We start from the raw sequence: 18,884 nt of genomic DNA, 5'->3' as shown, positions 1-18,884 counted from the left end.
CGATGCCCCATGTTGTCCGCACCTTATGAAAGGAAAAGGTTATATGGTTAATTGCAAGAGTAGGGTAAGTGTTTGAGGATATATTCTGGATAAGGTCAAGTCCTTGTTTTAAATCATGTTACTTCGTCAAAGATTCGTAACTTTGAACCGTTACAGAGTTTCTTAATTCAAATGATATGCAAAGAATTGCAAATTTGCAAATATGATCCATTGCTTAACATCTTTTAAAGTAACATAAATTTGATTAAAATGTCTTTACAAAAACTTGAGAAAAATGGAAGAAAACAAAGTCAAACAGAATGCCTCAAATGATGAAATGATACTCCTCACTTGGATTCCCCCAAGTTGTTGAAGTCGATCCAGTTCTGGTTACGCATCTTTTGTACAACCCTTGAATGCGTAACAGTTCTCAATTGTGTGCCCTGGGACTCCGCCGTGATATTCACAATACGCATTCTCATCATACCACTTGGGGTATGGGGGCTTCATGGGTTCTACTGGTATGGTGACACCACATGGGCGTCAAGAAGTTGCTGATAAAGCTCTTTGTAGGTCATGGGAATTGGGTCGAAATGTTCCCTTTCCCTCCTGGAATCTTGTTTAGAAGTACCTAACGGTACAGCTGGCAGTTGATTTTGGGCTGGAGATTGTAACACCTTTGCTGGAGTGTTTGATGTTGTTAACCTCTCCATCCCTCTCCTCATAGGAGGCTTTCTTACTGGCTTCCCCATCCTTAATTTTGCCTTGCTTTATGGTTGACTCAATCATTCTCGGCCATAACCAAGTCTGAAAAGCTTCCTGATGTGATCGCAACCAGGTGCCCGAAGTATGGAGCCTTCAGGGTCTGCACGAAGAGCTTTCGGTTTCCTTTTCATCTAACGGTGGATGAACTTGCACAGCCAAATCCCTCCATTTTTGTGCGTACCGCCTGAAACTCTCGTTATGCTTCTTTTCCATGCTTTGTAGCATAACTCGATCTGGCCTTATATCATTGATATGCTTGTATTGTTCCAGAAATGACTTGGCCAGGTCCTTCCAGGTCTTGATATTTGATCGGCTTAGCGGTTGTACCACGAATGGCTGATCCCGACAGACTATCCTGAAAGCAGTGGATCAGGAGTTGGTCGTTTCCTCCATATCCTGTCATCTTTCGGCAGAACATGGTGATGTGAGCGGATGGACAACTGTTTCCGTCAAACTTCTCGAACTCCGGGGACTTAAATTTCGGGGGAAGAACCAAGTCCGGGACTAGACTAAGTTCCGCTGCATCGATTTCATGGTAGTCACGGTCTCCTTTGACTATATTCATTTGGTCCTCCAATGTTTGATTTTTTCCTCCATCTTTCTCGCTTTTTCCTCTTCGTCCAAATCCGGTACATGGTAATAACCGGATTGTTCTTAGGGTAAATACAGAGGACGAGGGCTTTGCTTTTGCAGCAGATGAGTCCCCTCGAAGTTCTGGTAAGATTCAGGTGAGATAACCACTTGTGGGGTAGGTTGTATAGTTACCCCTTCCGATGAACCTGCCCCAGGCACACTGGTCTGTAGGCCAATTAACTTGGCAACGATCTGATCAACCAAGGACTCTTGGTTTTTTGTGATTGTTTCTAGAGTATTTCGACTGTTCTGGTTTACCTTGTCTTCTAGCTCTTTCTGTAGTTTTAACATATTCTCTTCGATTTGTGTAATTCTGGCTTCCATCCTCTTCTTCTTCAAACGAGTGTTATGCGGATGGGGTGTGTCCAATGCTTGAGGCGGTGTATCCAGTATTTGTTCCCCTTGATGAGACATGTTTATATTAGTTAATGTGAATGCAAAGAAAATAACAAAATGCAAAGAAAATAAGAAATGCAAAATGTCTAAATATATGATGCATGAAATGTCCGAGGCATTGATCCAAAAAATGTGCCTGTTATTCTGAATAACCCTTATTGGTGACAAAAGTGTTACGTCTGAAGAGACAAAAAACTCTTTTTGATGGTACAAATCCTGTATAGCTTCTGACAAGTTGATTCGTCTTTTTCACTAGTTGAATATCCTGTCGAACCATTCCGGCTCATTTGGCTAAAATGTGCAAATAATGAGATGCTTGCCCCAAAAAAAAAGATCTCGAAGGACTGCATCTCCGGCTTTCACTTTCTACCGAGCTTGTTTCTAACGAAAGTGTCATTGGAGCCCTCCATCGAGAGAAACTATCTGAAGCTTGCTTCTTGAATTCGTCCGTAATGGCATCCAACTCAGCTAGTGTTTCACCATCTTGTTCTTGTAGTTTTCGAAAGGAGCGACCGAGTCAGTGACCTTTTCCTCGTATTGCCCCTGCAACTTTGCCTTTGAGTATTCTTTGACCACGGTTGGACTTCTGAGTTTTTTTATCTCTTTGTATTATAACCAATTTGTCCATTAATGCAGATTATTCATGTTTAACAAACATATTTTTGGTGGATCAACACATCGTTTTAAATGATGCAAACGATGAACACAAAATAAAAGAGAACAAAAATAAAAGGGTTAGTGAGGTAAATCAAAACAATAATAAAATGAAAAATGCTACCCCACATGATATCTACCCCACATGCTTATTATTCCTACCCGGACATGATCTCTATCCCGCATGCTAATTTCAAACAAAACCTAACCACATGTTTGTCTAGTTCGCATGCTTTGAACAGAAAATAAAGTAGGAAATAAAACAGCCTAGGGTTTGGAATGAGGTTTTGGGGTGGGCTCTAATTCCCTGTACTCTCCCGGTTTAAGTTCTAAAAAACGGTACTCAAGTTCTCATTGCCGGTGCCCCCTTGGGCTTACCAGACCCTTAGTCCTAAGCCCATTACAAGCTTGTGTGGACTAAGTTAAACTCGAGAGGAAACATTCCCTTATGCCCGCACGGTGAATAAATCCACACGAAGACATAAGGTAAATCCCGAAGGCTACTTGCTAGGCCCGCACGGTGAATAAATTCACACGAAGGCGTCGCTTTCACCCCCACTTAAAAGGGTTTGGAGCTCGGGTATAGAGCCAGAGATGGAAACTTTTAAAAAATCTGAAACCATTGAAAAAAATGTCAGTACAACTATTTATTTGAAAAAATAATCAAAGGTAAATAATCCGAATCGAATAAATAAATTTAAATTTAAATTTACCATTTTTGCATAAAAAGACAACCGAAAATTAATTCTGGCCTGACTCACTTACCTTACCCCAGCGGAGTTGCCAAGCTGTCGGAACCGTCTTTCGGTTGGGGCCCCGGAATTGGGCTTCGACTTGAGTGATTGGGTTGGGAGTCGCCACCGATCATTTATTTTAAAACAAATGGGTTGATCGGATACCCTATTTCTTACCTGATCTGCGTTGTACCAGAAATATGTTGGGCTCGGGAGTCGGTTACGGTCAAGGAAGGATTAGCACCCTTGAACCGCCCTTTCGGTACCAATTAATTCACCGATTGTCTTTAATGGCGAAAATAAAAAATTTAAATTAGAATTTAAATACTCGATTCGAATTGTTTACCTTTGACCGATTTAAAGGACCACTGAAAATGTTAAAGAAAATGTTAGATGATAAAAAAGATATTAAATAAATCAAAATAATAATAATAATAATAATAGAAGTAATTAATATAAAAAAACAATAAATCAAAGAAATTAAATTAAAATTAAATAAATAATAAATAAATATTAAATAAATAAGAAAAATATTATTTTAAAAGTAATAAAATGGAAACAATATGAAGTAAGAAAGAAAATAAAAAGAATAATAATTAACAAGCATGATAATAAAAAAAGTCAGAATTTAGGGGGTCAAATTGCAAAAATGTAAAATTTAAACGGGGACCGAATTGAAACAATTGAAAATCCTGTGGCCGAATTGCATATGGTGACTGAAATGGATTGCGACTCAAACTTACAGGGATCGCGGAAAGGATTTAACTATCCTGTAATTACACGGTAGTCCCTGGTATATAAATACCCAAAAACAGATATCTCTCATTCATTATCACCATTTCACTCCAGCTCTCAGAATTTGAGAGAAAAAATCTCTCTGAGGCTCTCTCGCCTGGGGTTGTTCGGCCCCTGCCGATGACCCTTTCGCCGCGTCAACCACCGTGCCGGCCACCGCCGGCGGTGGCCAAAAGAAACCACTTAGCCCGAAACACTCGCCTCGTCACTCTACCCGATCCGAAGCCCGTTTCCCCTAAAGGGACCCCAAACGGCGTAGATCTACGCCTTAAGTTCGGGTCTTTTACCTTAAAACCGACGCCTTCTGGTTTTCCGATAGCTTCTCCGAGGCCTTTGGTTGGTACTTCGGTTTTGTGTATTTGGTTGTGTTCGACCTTTGTTGTTGGTCGATTTGTTTAATGTATTTGTGGGTTCTCGGTTGTTGGTATTTGGTGGTTTTGTGTTGATGGTCTTTGTGATGTTATGAGTTCTAGGTTCCCGATCTGTTGATGATGCTATCTGTGGGTTCTGTTTTGTATCCTCCTCCCTGATGGCCGTTCTCCTCTGGTATTTATATAGCCCGTTGGGAGGCTGTTTCCGGTGATTTCTGGGACGTTCCCGGATATTTCGGGGTCATGGGTTCGTGGTTGACCGGTTATCCCGGGATGGGTCAGTCCCGGGATCCCGGCCGACCGTTTTGGTATTGACTGTTGGCCACGTGTGTCCCTTGACTCCCCCATGCGGCGCATTGACTGGCATCTTTTTTAGGGTTCCAAACCCTACGCTTACTGGGTTGGTTCAGGCCATCCAAACAGAACTGAGACCTGTTGGACTGGATCTGGACCAAAACAATTAAATTAAATTAAATTAAATGAATGAAATGAATGCATAATAATAATAATAACATACTAATAATATAATATAAACTATATAATATATTTCAAAAATATTTTTTAAAACTATATATTATATTCTAAAAAATTTCCAAAACTATAGTTTTCAAAATGATTTAAGAATATTATATAAGATTCCAAAATATGTTTTTTTAAACTATTATTATAATTTTCCAAAAATGTTTTTTTTAAAAAAAACTATATATTATATATATTTTCAAAATGATTTCAAAACTATATATTATATATATTTTCAAATGCATTTTCAAAAACTATACATTATATATGTTTTCAAAATTTTTTTTAAAACTATATACTATATATATTTTCGGAATGTTTTTGAAACTATATAGTACATATATTTTAAAAACATTTTCAAAAATTATATTATATTGCTATAAAAAACAGACGAAAATGAGTGTCTACAAACGGGTTTACTAAAATCTCAAAGTGAACAAATCCGTTTAATAGAAATTGTCATTGAAGTAACATTAGTTACTGATTTTATTTCATAATGTTGATTCTATCCCATAACAAAATCGAAAATAAATGAGAATTAATTTTCTATTTATTGGAATCTTTGGTTTCATATTTGAAATCAATTGAGATTTTAATTCTATCACATAATAGAATTATTTGATTTCTATTAATAGAAATCATTGGAAAGTAACTTTGTTACTGATTTGTTTCAGAATTTTAGTTCATAACTAAATTCTTTTGATTGAATAAATCTAAATTTAATTTTGATTTATGGTTGGAATTATTATTAATTCTAATTTTGTATGTTAAACGAAATCATGATTGTCAATTATAATAAGCCACAATGAGAAACTAGTAAAATTATATGAATAAATTTTAAGATTTGACAACATAAGATGTTGTTATGTTTGGTCATGTTGAATTTTACCAAATATCAGATGATCCTCATATTATTAGAGAGGATAAGGTAAATGTTGTTATTGCATTTACTATTGCTGAAGTTTGAAAGTACTAAGACTTTCTATATTGAAAATACATCCTGGATGTATTATTGGATGCACTATATAAGATGTACAATATCCATAAAAATATTATGGATAACATTGGACCATACATACAAAACGGAAGTTGCTGACACTAAGAAAATTTTTAGTGGTCAAGTTCTTAAAATTCGTAATAATAGCACATATGAGGGAGAATAGAAATTTTATTATCTCCATAAATGATAGCGAAAGTATTGCTATGTGTATTTGCTAAAGAGAAAATTTGAATTTATAGATAATTTTATTTTTTATAAACATAAAGTTGAAAATCAACTTAATAAATAGATTAAGATGGTAAAAAGTGATAGTGGTAGTGAATATGTTAAACTATTGTGCACAACATGATATTATTCATGAAATGAAATCACTATATTCTCTTAAAATAAATGGAGTAGTAAAACAAAATAATTGAACCTTAAAGGAAATAATGAACACAATACTAAGAAGTTTTGGGTTGTCAAAGAACATGTGAGGGAGAGAGAAGTTGTTCTGTTAACTAATTACCTTTTAAATAGGGTCTCTAAGAAAGAAAAATGATAAGACACCACATGAGTTATGCAAAGTTTGAAAACATGTGTCATACAAACATTTAAATTTTTTGGGGCTGTCTTGAGAATGTAATGACCACATTACCAAAACAAATGAAAATAAATCATAAATGATGAATTGTATTTTCTTTGACTATCCTACCATATTAGAAGGATAGATTGATGCTAGTTAGAATGATATTTAAAATATCAATGGTACAAGTGAATATATTTCACATTAGGAGGATAAGTTGTGTCATGAAAATCCTTAAGAAAATGGTTCTAACCAGATTCTTAATGGAATATGAGTTTGTAGCTCTAGATAAGCCTAGAAAATAAGCTAAATGGCTTTGGAATTCTTGGAGGATATTCTTGAATTGCTGAAACATGCCCATAATATGCATACATTGTGACTAGCATAGAATTTTAAGTATAATGGTAAGTCGAGACATATTGGTTGTCGACATAATACCATAGACAATTGTTCTCAAATGGAGTTATCTCTATTAATTTTGTAAGATCAAAAGATAACATTACAGATTCGCTAACCAAAGAGTTAAATCGAGATTAAGTTGAGAAAACATCTAAAGGATTGTGACTAAAGTCCATGAAATTTAAAGGCTTTATGTGAAGGAAAACCCTACCTTGTTGACAAGAGATCCCAAGATATAGGTTCAAAGGGACAACCTAATTGCATAAACTGTGTATGATCACTGTGGGGGTTTCTTATCCCAAGTCCAATCCTATGATTTAAACAATGATCAAAGTGATATAGGCTAAGAAAAACTTTTAATGACCATTGTGTGTTACGATGAGCGAGCAACATAAGTCACCTATGTGAGAGTGAAAGGGCCCGCTTCAAGTAGACTATTAACATGTTCTTTCAAGCTCTTGTGAAAACCATTCGAATTTATATGGCTTTAAGGACATACCTAAGAGAACTAAATACTTTTGGGGATTATTGGTGTATGTCCCAAAGTTTGAGTCAGTAGTTCAAGTCTGTAGTCAGGTGATTTTCGGAGTTTATGATAAAAATAATATTTGGTTTTTAAATTTATAAAATTGATATTAATTGTTAAAATGATTTTTGAAATATTAATATTAATTTTGATAATAATAAAATAAATTTTTGGTAAGTGATAAATTGAATAAATAGAAAATGTGATTCTAGTGACTAAAATCTAAAAGGATCATAAATCAAAATCTATGAAGCTAGTTTTACCAAGGCTTATGTGGATTTATTTTCCCTCCAAACTTAATCGTATCTTTCATCTACTTTTTTCCAAATTTCCTAGCTAAATTTATTATCTTAATTTTTTCCACATTTTCATTACTAATTTTCATTAACGGCTCTTCATTCTCTAATCCAAACACTTTTGTAATTCTCTACTAAATTCTTCCAAAATCTATCATGGCCAAAATTCTTCTTATTCAATTCATAGATTTGTTGATTAATTATTATTCTTTATCTTTATTTTCTCTCTTTAATCAAGGTTGATCCAATTTCCTTTCTTGTTGACACTTTCTCTCTGTTTCTAGGAGTTGCCATTGTTGATGTCTTCATCTTTTCATCTTTTCCAACAAGGTATTCCCTTTTCCTTGGTTCTTTTTGTGCTTCAATGATTAATGATTCAGTGATTTGATGATTGTAATTAATCAATTCTTTTAAAGAGATGTTTATGAATTAAACTTGATTTTCGGAGGTATTTAATGAGATATTTTATTTATCACTTTAAAGGGTTTCTTGTGTTTATTAAGGTTTTTATGATAATATTATTACCATATTAAAACATTTTTCAATTGCATTTGATTTAGATAAGAATTTTTTTAAAACAAGCTTGATTTTGGTTTTTTCAGAAATCTGAGAATCAGAGTTAATTGATGTCAAATGTAAGGTTTCTGTATGCATTTGGTTGTTGATATTAGTTTTATTGATCATTTATTATCAAGAGAAGTATTTCGATCGGATAGGAGGCTTGGAGAGTCATTTCGGTAAGATTTCCAATAATTTTGGTATTTTTGCTCTATTTAGAATCAGAAATTTTGCACTGTTTTGGATGGGATTTTGATGTGTCATTTGTTTTATAAGGTGCCTAATGTGTGTACGATTGAATAAAAATGGTGAATCAATTTTTTATAATTGTTTGGTTAGCGTTTGGGGTTGAATCATATGGTTACGCCATCGAGGTGAGTGTCTGTCCATTCACTTGTGATGAATGTGTTCAATGTTGAATGACGGTTTAGTTATGTGCGAACACTAAATATTAGATTCCAAAATAGGTGTACTTGCTGTTGGTAATTGATAATATGGATTCGTGATGTATATAAAAGCATGTGATCAAAGTGAACATATATGTTATGACATGATTTATGGAACATGAAAGTGAATTATCATTAGGAGCATATGTATGAAAGTATTTTTATGAGATAAGAACATATTGAAAGAATATGAATGAGATATCATGTGAATATTGATGTGTTAATTAAGATTTGTGATCATTGCAAACAAGTGATATTAGCAAGCATTAGTATGAAAGCATGTTGGATATGAGTTATGATGTAATGTGAAAGTATGTGATCAATGTTATTGTATATATATGACATGACATGATGGTTATAAATTATGGTGCATTGGAAGAATGTGGTTTATGGAATGTGAATCGGAAATGTATAATTGATGCATAAAGTGATATGAAATATGGATATATCATGTCAATCATGTATATGTTGCAATTGATGCATAGTGCTTTTAAAAGTGTATTTGAAAGTGTATATATAAGTGAAAGTGTACATGGATGAGTGAGTATCTCACTGTCCATTTAAGGTTGATCTTGACAACCATTTTCGAGAAATGTTTCATAGTGTATTTTGAAAGTGATTAAGTGTATAAGCTATGCATCATTTGATAACTACTCTTGGTGAACTTGGATTAATTGGCTTTTTAATCTTAATGGTACCTTTGGATATGAAAGGCATTCCAAGTAAAGAGTACTCTATGGTTTTCTATATGTGTGTGAACAAAGGGTTATACATGGTAAGATTGGTGCGTTGAGCTATCATCCGAGAAGATTACAAGATAAGGTTGGTGCGTAGAGCTTTTCTCTGAAATACGTGGTTTTAGACCTGAGTGAGTCCATAAATATAGGGAAGTTTTATGGAGTCGGTTTATTTAATGAATAAGTTATGTTATGAAAAAAAAGGCCATTGATCTTAAATGGAAACAATGTATGTATTGTATGTGACTTTACCGAAAAGGTAATTGTATGCGTGCATGTGATTTGCTGCAAGGTATGATGATGTAAAGCATGTTAATAATCTGGATTTGTGTGCATTTATGATGTATTAAGTGAACATTAAAGCATGACATTATGGTATGATCATTGAGGTAAAAACAAGTAAGGTTTCATGGCATTTAGGTATGCTTTCCTTTAGCCTTGGCATATACATCATATTTGAATGTTTAGTCATTCACTGAGCTTTATAGATCACACTCGTTGTTTAATATATTTTTCAAATATCTACTTGTCGATTTGAAATCTTGAGGGGAAAGGTACTTGATGGTGATCAAAACATGGGAGAGCTTTTGTAAAGTTATTTTTAACCTTAGTTTTATCTTGAGGCAATATGGGATCCTTAATTGAGCTTTAAGTTGATTTGTTCTTGTGACACTTGTTAGTTCATAAGGACATATAATGACCAACGTTGCACTTGATTCTGATTAATTAGTGAAATGATGTTTATTGATGTTGAAATGCAAGTTATGAAATATGTTAAAGTATTCCTTAAGTGATCAAATGTTGTTATATGCCTTAAATAAGTGTTTTGACCATTTAGACATGTGACATTAAGTGAACGCAACATGTTAGGCCCTTAGGATGCATGAACGACCAATAATACACAAAATGGTTAAGTAACTTGTGTTAAGTTTATTTCTATGCAAAATTGACTTTGGATGCTAAATACTATGTTATGTTAAATGATGTAATGAAGTATTCTACATATGTATTATGACATGTTTTAAATGATTAATGGGTGTCCAAGCATGCTCGTAGCCCCTAGGAACGATTACATGACCAATTGGATGCATATTCATGCATGTTAGTATGCAATGTGCATTTTCTAGAAAACGGATTGATCCCTTGTTCAAAAGGATCAATCTCTTCAAGCAAAGGATCGATCCCTCCCCTGCAGGATGATCCTAAACCGACTATTTTGCAAAAGATTGATCCCTTCATTGTTTTTTTTCGATTAAAATTGGTAAAATTTCATTCATTAAAGATTTAAAGTGTTCCCTAAGTCCTTGGTCCTGAACTTTAAAACATATTCAATTTGGTTTAGAAAACATGATTTTGCAATTAAATTAGTTTTAGCTTAGATTTTGTTGATATTTCTCTATGACTCTATAATGATAATAATTGCATAATGAACCTCAATTTCATATTTATGGTTTTTTTCATTTTTGAAAAGTTTACATTTTAGTCCCTAAATTGAGCTCCTTAAACGATGTCCAATTAAGCTGAGATTTTGCATGAGAATAATTAAGGATCAATAATGAATATCGATAAACTTAATTTGGTATTTCTAGATTTAATTCGACGATGTGAATTATCGATTTATCTCTGCTTGGTAATAATGTATATCTTGCGATGTATTGATTGTTGAGTGCTATTAATTGTTGTTGTTTTCCATCGCCATGCGTCGCATGATATATGATTAAATTTGTCTTTGCTTTCGCATAGTATACATGTTTAGGGTTTTTTTTTTTTGTTCGACAAAGTTCGGGTTCTAATGTACACTCAAGTACCCCAAGTGGTTCTGCGTTACCCGGTATGGGGTGTTACATTTAGAAAAAGAGTGAATTTAATTGATGGATTTAATTTTATATTAAATTCATATTTCTTTTGACTATTGCAAATTAAAAGATAATTTTAATTTGAATATTAGTAGGATAATTACTTTTTAAATATGTCAATTTAAAAATGTATTTGTTATCTTTTTTAACTTTGAATATTAAAGATAACTATATATTTTGTATATTTCAAATTAAAATATATATTTTAATTTTGAATGATAAAAGGAGTTTATGTTTTGAATATTTCAAATTAAAAGATATTATTATCTGTTTAAAGTTGAATATTAAATATATCTGGTTGGATTAAATCTCTTGAATCCTCTATAAATATTGTGTTAACTGCTAGGTTAAACATAGTTTTGACAAACAAATTTTCATCTGAGATATCAATAACTTCTCTTATCTTGAAAAAGTTCTCTTCCACTAGTTTTTCGGTGATAGTCGAAGGCAATTATAATTCGTTATCTCAACTGTTGTGCTACTCTAACTGACCATCTAATTGTTGTATCTTGAGAGACAGGGACCAACGAATCAAGCACCAAAGGAGTGGTCGAAAATCTGTTTTAAGGAAATTGTGTAAGACATGCCTCAACTGTTTTCGATCATAAGATATAAATAAAGGAGTATTTTTATTTCCATATTTTTATTTGGTTTTAAGAAGTTTAACTTCTTTTTTATTTTCCCACGTTTGATTTCGTCTCGAATTATTATTTCGGATACATCTCAAGACAGAGTAAACTGTTCTTTCTCTTGATTTGTAATGATATTTTGTTTGGCGATATTTTCTAACAAATTTTCAAGCAAAAGTACAAAGAAAATATCTAAAATATATATAATTTAAAATTTTTAAGGGATTATTGCCGTACTTACTATCCCTCGATTTATCTGTTAGATGTAAAATCACTAATAAATATATAATAAACATTATCTAACATATTTGTAAGACATAAAATAGTTTAATTATACTACATTTCTACAAGGTTAAACAAATTTCAATAATTTTGATTTGTGGAAAAACATTTTTAACAAATGCAATTTAATTTATCCAAAGTATCGGTTCAATTTACTGATGATCAATCGTTCTCAAATCTTCTTCGATGACTACATATCTAAGTCCCAATATAATGCATGGAGTACATGCCTTAGTTTACCACCGTTTATAAAAATTTGTGATGAATGAAGAAATTAAAATTACTTATTAATACTTGCAGCATACTGGATTGCGTTTCTTTCGATGATCAATGAAATATAAATTCATTCAAGTTAAAGACAAATGATCGATGGAAAACAAACAGGAAATAAAATAAATGAATGAAATCATAATTATTATCTAACTATGTTAATTCCAATACCTAATAAAATATCACATTTCACATAAACAACACCCAACTAACCATAGGAATTAGTTAACTGAAGGTTTGAGTTTAAGCCCAGAAAATCGGCAGCCGATCTGGCCAATATTCGCGAACCATTGAAGCTCAATACGCCATCCCCATTCGAATCGGCTTCTCTCATCATCTCGGAAAGTTCACGGACGTCAACGGATGGCCCAACTTAGCCATGGTTCCCGCAAGCTCAGCCGCCGTGATATACCCTTCCCATCCCGATCGAATGCTTTGCAAACCACCGACAACTGAGCCTGGTTGATCAGATCTGGTGCGTGAGATCCGGCATGATGACGCTCACCAGTTCTTCGAACTCCACTAAAACCATTGCCGTTAGCATCCATATCGGCTAGCAAAATGTGGATCTGGTCGCCGCTGGGCTTGAGGCCCAAGGAGCGCAAGAGAGCGCCAGCTCGAGCGGTGAGGCTGCCGTCGGAATCTATGTCGAACCGGGTGAATATGTCTTGAGTTGCTTCAGTTGGTCTCCTGATGGACACAGCTACCAGTCTTCATCGCCATATCGATTAATAACAACAAGAAGATGAAGATAGAAGAGAGGTTCTTCAATAAATTCAATTGAATGAGATGGAGTTGTGGTCGAGAGATTCTTTAAAGACGTGGGGTTTACCATGTTGGCAATGGAATCATTCCACACAATGAAAACCGCGTTTATATGTAAATACAGAGAAATGGATAATGTTTATATTAGTTAGTATAAATTTTATTTGAATTAATTCGATCGTAAAAAGATGAAATAGTGTTTTTAATTAAGTAATGAGATTAAAAAAATTATATTTCTTAATAAATTATTTCTTCATCAAAAGGAAAAAGGTAAGATTGAGAAGAAAATAAAAATAATTTATATAATATATACATAACATACTTTAATAAATTATTCTTTAAGATTAATAATTTAAATTAGCATATAAGTTATTTTTTATTATATAAAGAAAAATTTAAAAAAAGAAAAAATAATTTTATAATTTACTACAGGTTTAAAAATTACGGTAATAGTATTTATTTGTATTTTTATGGGGAAAAATTATGAATTATGAATAAAAGAATAAAATAGTACAAAAATAAAAAACAAAAACACAAATATTTTTTGTTATCACATATACATGAGTGACCAACTAATATCAATAAAGAAATTAATAGAATGTTGGGAGGGGGGGAATACTTCATTAAAATGAAACTAATAATTTAAAATTTTCTTAAAAGCTAATAAAATATAAAGACCAATTCAAAATTTCAACTATAATTTAAGGAACTAGAGTAAAGAGACACCAGACAAAAAGACAAGTGTGTATATCATATAGATATTCCGGTGAAGTGAGGGAAGAGTTGTCTTTTAATGCTTTATATGGGAAAATTATAGAATTTCTCATTGAACTTTACACTCTCCTATTTTACTCATTAAACTTTCAAATTTTTTAAATTTATTCACTGAACTTTATACATTGACTTTTTTGTCACTCTATCGTTTTTCTCAGTAACAATTCATGATGCGGATTAACTTAATATTAAACATGCCACAACAAACACATGATATTTTTCATTAATATTGTAACACCCCAAATCTCAGGTTAATAGTTGTGGGCTAACTTGAGAGGATCGACCCATTAGACCTATAGAAAAAACTTGGACCTATTAAGAATGATTTTTGGCTTGTGTTAGGCCCAAATGGTAGAAAATAGGGCAATTTTAATGTCTAACTGGAAGATGAAAGACTAAAAGGGGAATTATACCAATTTTTCAACCAAAGGTTGATTTTGTTTAATGAGGGTGATGTAATTTGGCTAAACTACCCCCTTTTCCCCCCAATTGTAGTTTTCCTTGTCCCCTACCTTCATCTTCTCCATTCTCATAGTTATTACTCTATCAAACATAGTGCAAATGTGGAAACTTGTAGGCTCTCAATCACATTTCGGAATTTCTAACGTAAGAAATGAAATCTCAACATCCTAAGCTTTCATCCAAGCCTCATATTGTAAGATTTTGTCATTGAAATCCTTAGGTGGGGGTTAAAGTGGGTTTGGATTTTAGGGTTCCTTTTGCTCCCAAACCATTTTAGAGGTTTGAAATCATATTTCTAAATTTTTTAGCCTTTAGATCAGTTAGTAACTCATTTAGCTTTACTTTGATTAGTGAAAGATGTGGGAGAAAGCTTCAAGGAAAAAAGAAATGAGAAATTGACCATCGGTTGATTTGAGAACATTTCCAACAGCTAGGAAACTAAGGTAACACATTCACAACTCTTTCATACCATTTGTGAGCCATTAGAATAGTCTAGCTAGTGAGTATTGAGCTGTAAAACATGAATGAACATCCATGATAGATTCAAGCTTTTGGTTTTTAACATGTTTAAAGACCTATTATGACTATTTCTTTCATACATAAAACTTTAAGAACAATTGGGAAGCTCATTAGGGTGCTTGGGGTAGATTAGGGAGTCATTTTCGCACCCAAATAGTGTATTTCTGGGTTTAGGTATCGGTACTAGAAGAACAATATCGATTATGTTCATCAACTAGCTTAAAATAAGGAAGTTTTGAGTAGAGAAGTATCATATCATCCAAAGAGTATCGATACTACTAGTCGGGTTTCGATACTTGTAGGGCAGTATCGATGAACACACTTAGCAGATTATCGTAGGGTATTTTAGCATTAGTACTCATGGGATCGATAGGGTTGAGTACTGATACTCCTAGTAGGAGTATCTATATATCGATGTATTTTTCAAATCATCGAAGCAAAATTTGGTATTGATACCCCATATAATATCGATACCCTAGCTTGGGAGTATTGATACTTGTCCAGGAATACTGATACTACCATTTCGTTTTAGCATGTAATAACCGTATAATATCGATACTCGTGGGTCAATACCGATACTATGGGATTAATATTGATACCATCGTACATTATTGGGCAGAAACCCAAGAGATTTAGAATAATATAAAGGGACTCAATGGAACTAAAACACCAAAATAAACAAGTGAGAATTCCATTAATATGCAATTACAACTAGAAAAAATATCAGCTATGAAGACATAAAACTAGCATTGGTTAATGCTCGGGAAACGATCAGGACACCCAAGTTACTTTAAAAGATAATGATAGTTTTGATGTATAAAATATCTGAATATACTTTAGCAAGTGTGCGAGGAACTTTGAGTCTAACTAGGGCGCGAGGACCAAACACTCGCAAGGGGTGGGTAAGTTGGGTGTTGTGTTCGATGTAAAATTTTTGGGTCTCACCCTTGGTAAACTAGAGGGGTTTGAGTCCCGAGATGTATAACCCTCCGACCACACCATGATGTCTACCCTAATATAATGTACAATATACGAGTATACTCACTTATTTATTTGTATTCGTTAGCATGAGCATTTAATAAACACTTTTAGTACGATTTAGTTGTTAGTGTGACACTAGGCTAGTGAGCTTAGTCTTTATATTTTGTTTATGTACATAAGTCTTTAGGAGGAGCATTCAAGGAGCCTATCGTGCAACATATGTTTTAGACAGTTCGAGCACGTCTTGAGTCTTATCCTTTAGAGGGAATATATTAATCATAAACCTTGTTTTACTTGAGTCATAACTTTATTTTCAAATACTCGACTGTAATATTTTGATATATTAATTTTAGGAGCTCCCCGTTGTGAACTAAACTATTTATATTTGATTTTGTGTTTTACTTAATGATATTTGAATGATGTTTTACAAAACTTTTTAAGAAAATTTTTGGTTAGCCACTATGGTGGTCCGTGTGACATTCTAATCAGTCAACCTCAAGTCGTATCAGATTAGGGTGTTACATGTAGTGGTATCAGAGCATCAGGTTAAGTCAATCCTAAGACTCGTGAATTAGAGTTGGTAAGCGTCTATAAGTATACATGTCTCTAGGGAGTCAAGATTATTGTTGTGCCTAGAATAGCGATAATAACTCCTTGTTATTGCCTAAATTTCAGAGTTATGACATGGAAAATAGCACTGCTCTAAGTCACAAGGGTAGGGATGAGAGTATAGCTTCTCTAGTGGGTGATACTTATTACGAATTTGTCCCAGATTCAGTGTTTGAGATACACAGGGATGTGGGGGTCGATGAGGCAACCTTCTTTTAAGATTTGATAGTAGCCCTCAGACAAAGAGTTATAACTATCCCCAGGAAACTTGTTGCACATCTACTTAGCCAGCTCCACCAGCCCTTCTCGTTAGAGCACCGTAGGAGTCCTTAGTTGAAAGGATCTGGAGATATAAGACTATTGATTTTTTGCTCCATGGACGATGACCAAATATTAGCCGACAAGTGGTTAAGAGAGTTATGCAGGGGGATCCGAGACAGATGATGCTGAGCTGTCAGATTGCACCTTGATGGTGCTGAGATACCATGAATTGGCAGATCAGCGCAAAGGCGGGAATTGATTGTGACATGTTCCTCATTGGGGTCGTTTTGAGTATGTTTCAGTATTTTGGCCATAACTTTGGCTACAGATGTCAGAATCGCGCATAAGACCCCAATCCGAAAAGCTCTTTTCAACGCGCACGCTCTCCACATTGAGCTATGCTCAATATGGCCTTTTTTCAACCTCAAATTATGCCGTTTTCTCCTTCGAATCACTAGAATTAGATATTTTTTACTATTTATGGTAATATTTCGATTGTCAATTAGGAAGTCAATTTAAATCCGATTTAGGCCATATTTTTTGGAGATTGCTTATTTTATTTCGAATTTCAATTTAGAGTGATTTTCGGGATTTTGCTATTTTTGGAAAAATTCGAATAAAGACGATCTTTGGCTATAACAGTCCGGCTTGTGGACTGATTGTGGCATTGTTTTGATTTGATAATATTTTATTAAACCCTAGAGACTTTTTTTCTTTGGATTTTTTTGGGCGAATTTTCTCTTATGAATAATCTGTTGGAGCGCTTGCAGGATAATCACTATTTTTTCTGGTGTCAGTTGGTATTAGAGCTTCAACATCTTCCTGGGAAATTTCACCAGTTTCAATGGCTGGAGGTCGTGGTCGTCGTGAGTAGGTTCCGAATGAGGAAGCCCAACGCCGTGATCGTAATGTTCAAGATGTGATGATTGCGGATTTACAGAGGCAAGTAGCAGAATTAACCCAGCGCCTGGCGGCGCAGGATTTAGAGGATCGTGAGGCCTCTGATCACGATACCAATTCCGTTTTCGAAAACCCATATCACAATCGTACTCTATTCCGGGAACACCGTGGTCGGGAAGAGCGTCATTGAGACCTCGATTTTTGGGTCGATCTCTCTGAGTTTTTTGGTACGTTACAGGCCGAGGGATTCGTGGATTGGATTAATGAAGTAGAGCGTATTTTTGAATATAAGGAAGTCCCTGATCATGTAAAAGTGAAACTGATCGCCATCAAACTCAAGGGCAGAGCATCTGCGTGGTGGGAACAGTTGCGACGTTCACGAGAAAGACAGGGCAAGGCCAAGATCATTGATTGGGAGAAGATGAAGAAGAAGATGAAAGGTCACTTCCTTCCCTTCGGCTACACGCAAACCTTATTTCAGCGACTTCATACGTTGAGGTAGGGCGTACGATCAGTCGATGATTACACGGAGGAGTTTTACCAATTGGTCGCCCGGAACGATTTATCTGAGACGGAGGAGCAAATGGTGGCGCAGTATTTGGGGGGGTTTACGCCAGCCCTTACAAGATGTCCTCAGCCTTCATTAACTGTTGAGTGTTTCGGAAGCTTACCAGCGTGTACTTGCTGTTGAAAAACAGCAAAACAAGAGACCAGTGATTAGGAACGATCACAACAGTCGACCAGTTCATCCTCAGGATTCTCGTCCTGCTCAACAGCCACCGCAGGGTGATTCAAACCCTACTATTAGATGTTTTCGTTGTGGTGAACAAGGGCATGGGGCGACTGATTGCAGGAAGCCTGCTAGTCAAAAGGGCAAATATTTGTTGATTGAGGAAAACGCGGAAGACGAGACTGAGGAGATTGGCGAACCCGTGTATGACGATGATGAGACTGATGATGTGCTGTATGGAGATGGTCATGAGACTCTGGTCATTCGCAAGAGTCTACTTACTCCCAAGGGCGATTCAGGGGACGATTGGTTGAGAACCAATATTTTTCACACGACCTACACAGTTGCAGATAAAGTCTGCAAAATGATCATTGACAGCGGCAGTTGTGAGAATGTAGTGTCCGAGGAGGTTGTCCAGAAATTGCAGTTGAAGACGGATCGTCATCCTAAGCCATACAAGCTATCATGGCTAA

At 34.6% G+C, this 18,884-nt stretch overlaps 1 pseudogene; it reads right to left on the bottom strand.

The window, feature by feature from the left end:
• Positions 1 to 12,618: 12,618 nt before the first annotated feature.
• Positions 12,619 to 18,430, bottom strand: LOC120187379 (annotated as a pseudogene).
• Positions 18,431 to 18,884: the final 454 nt, after the last annotated feature.

This window comes from Hibiscus syriacus, unplaced genomic scaffold, assembly GCF_006381635.1.
Source record: "Hibiscus syriacus cultivar Baekdansim isolate YM2019G1 unplaced genomic scaffold, ASM638163v2 tig00113725_pilon, whole genome shotgun sequence".
NCBI classification, from domain to species: domain Eukaryota; kingdom Viridiplantae; phylum Streptophyta; class Magnoliopsida; order Malvales; family Malvaceae; genus Hibiscus; species Hibiscus syriacus.
Note: the sequence above shows the minus strand (reverse complement) of the source record. Positions and strands in the feature narration are given on the sequence as shown.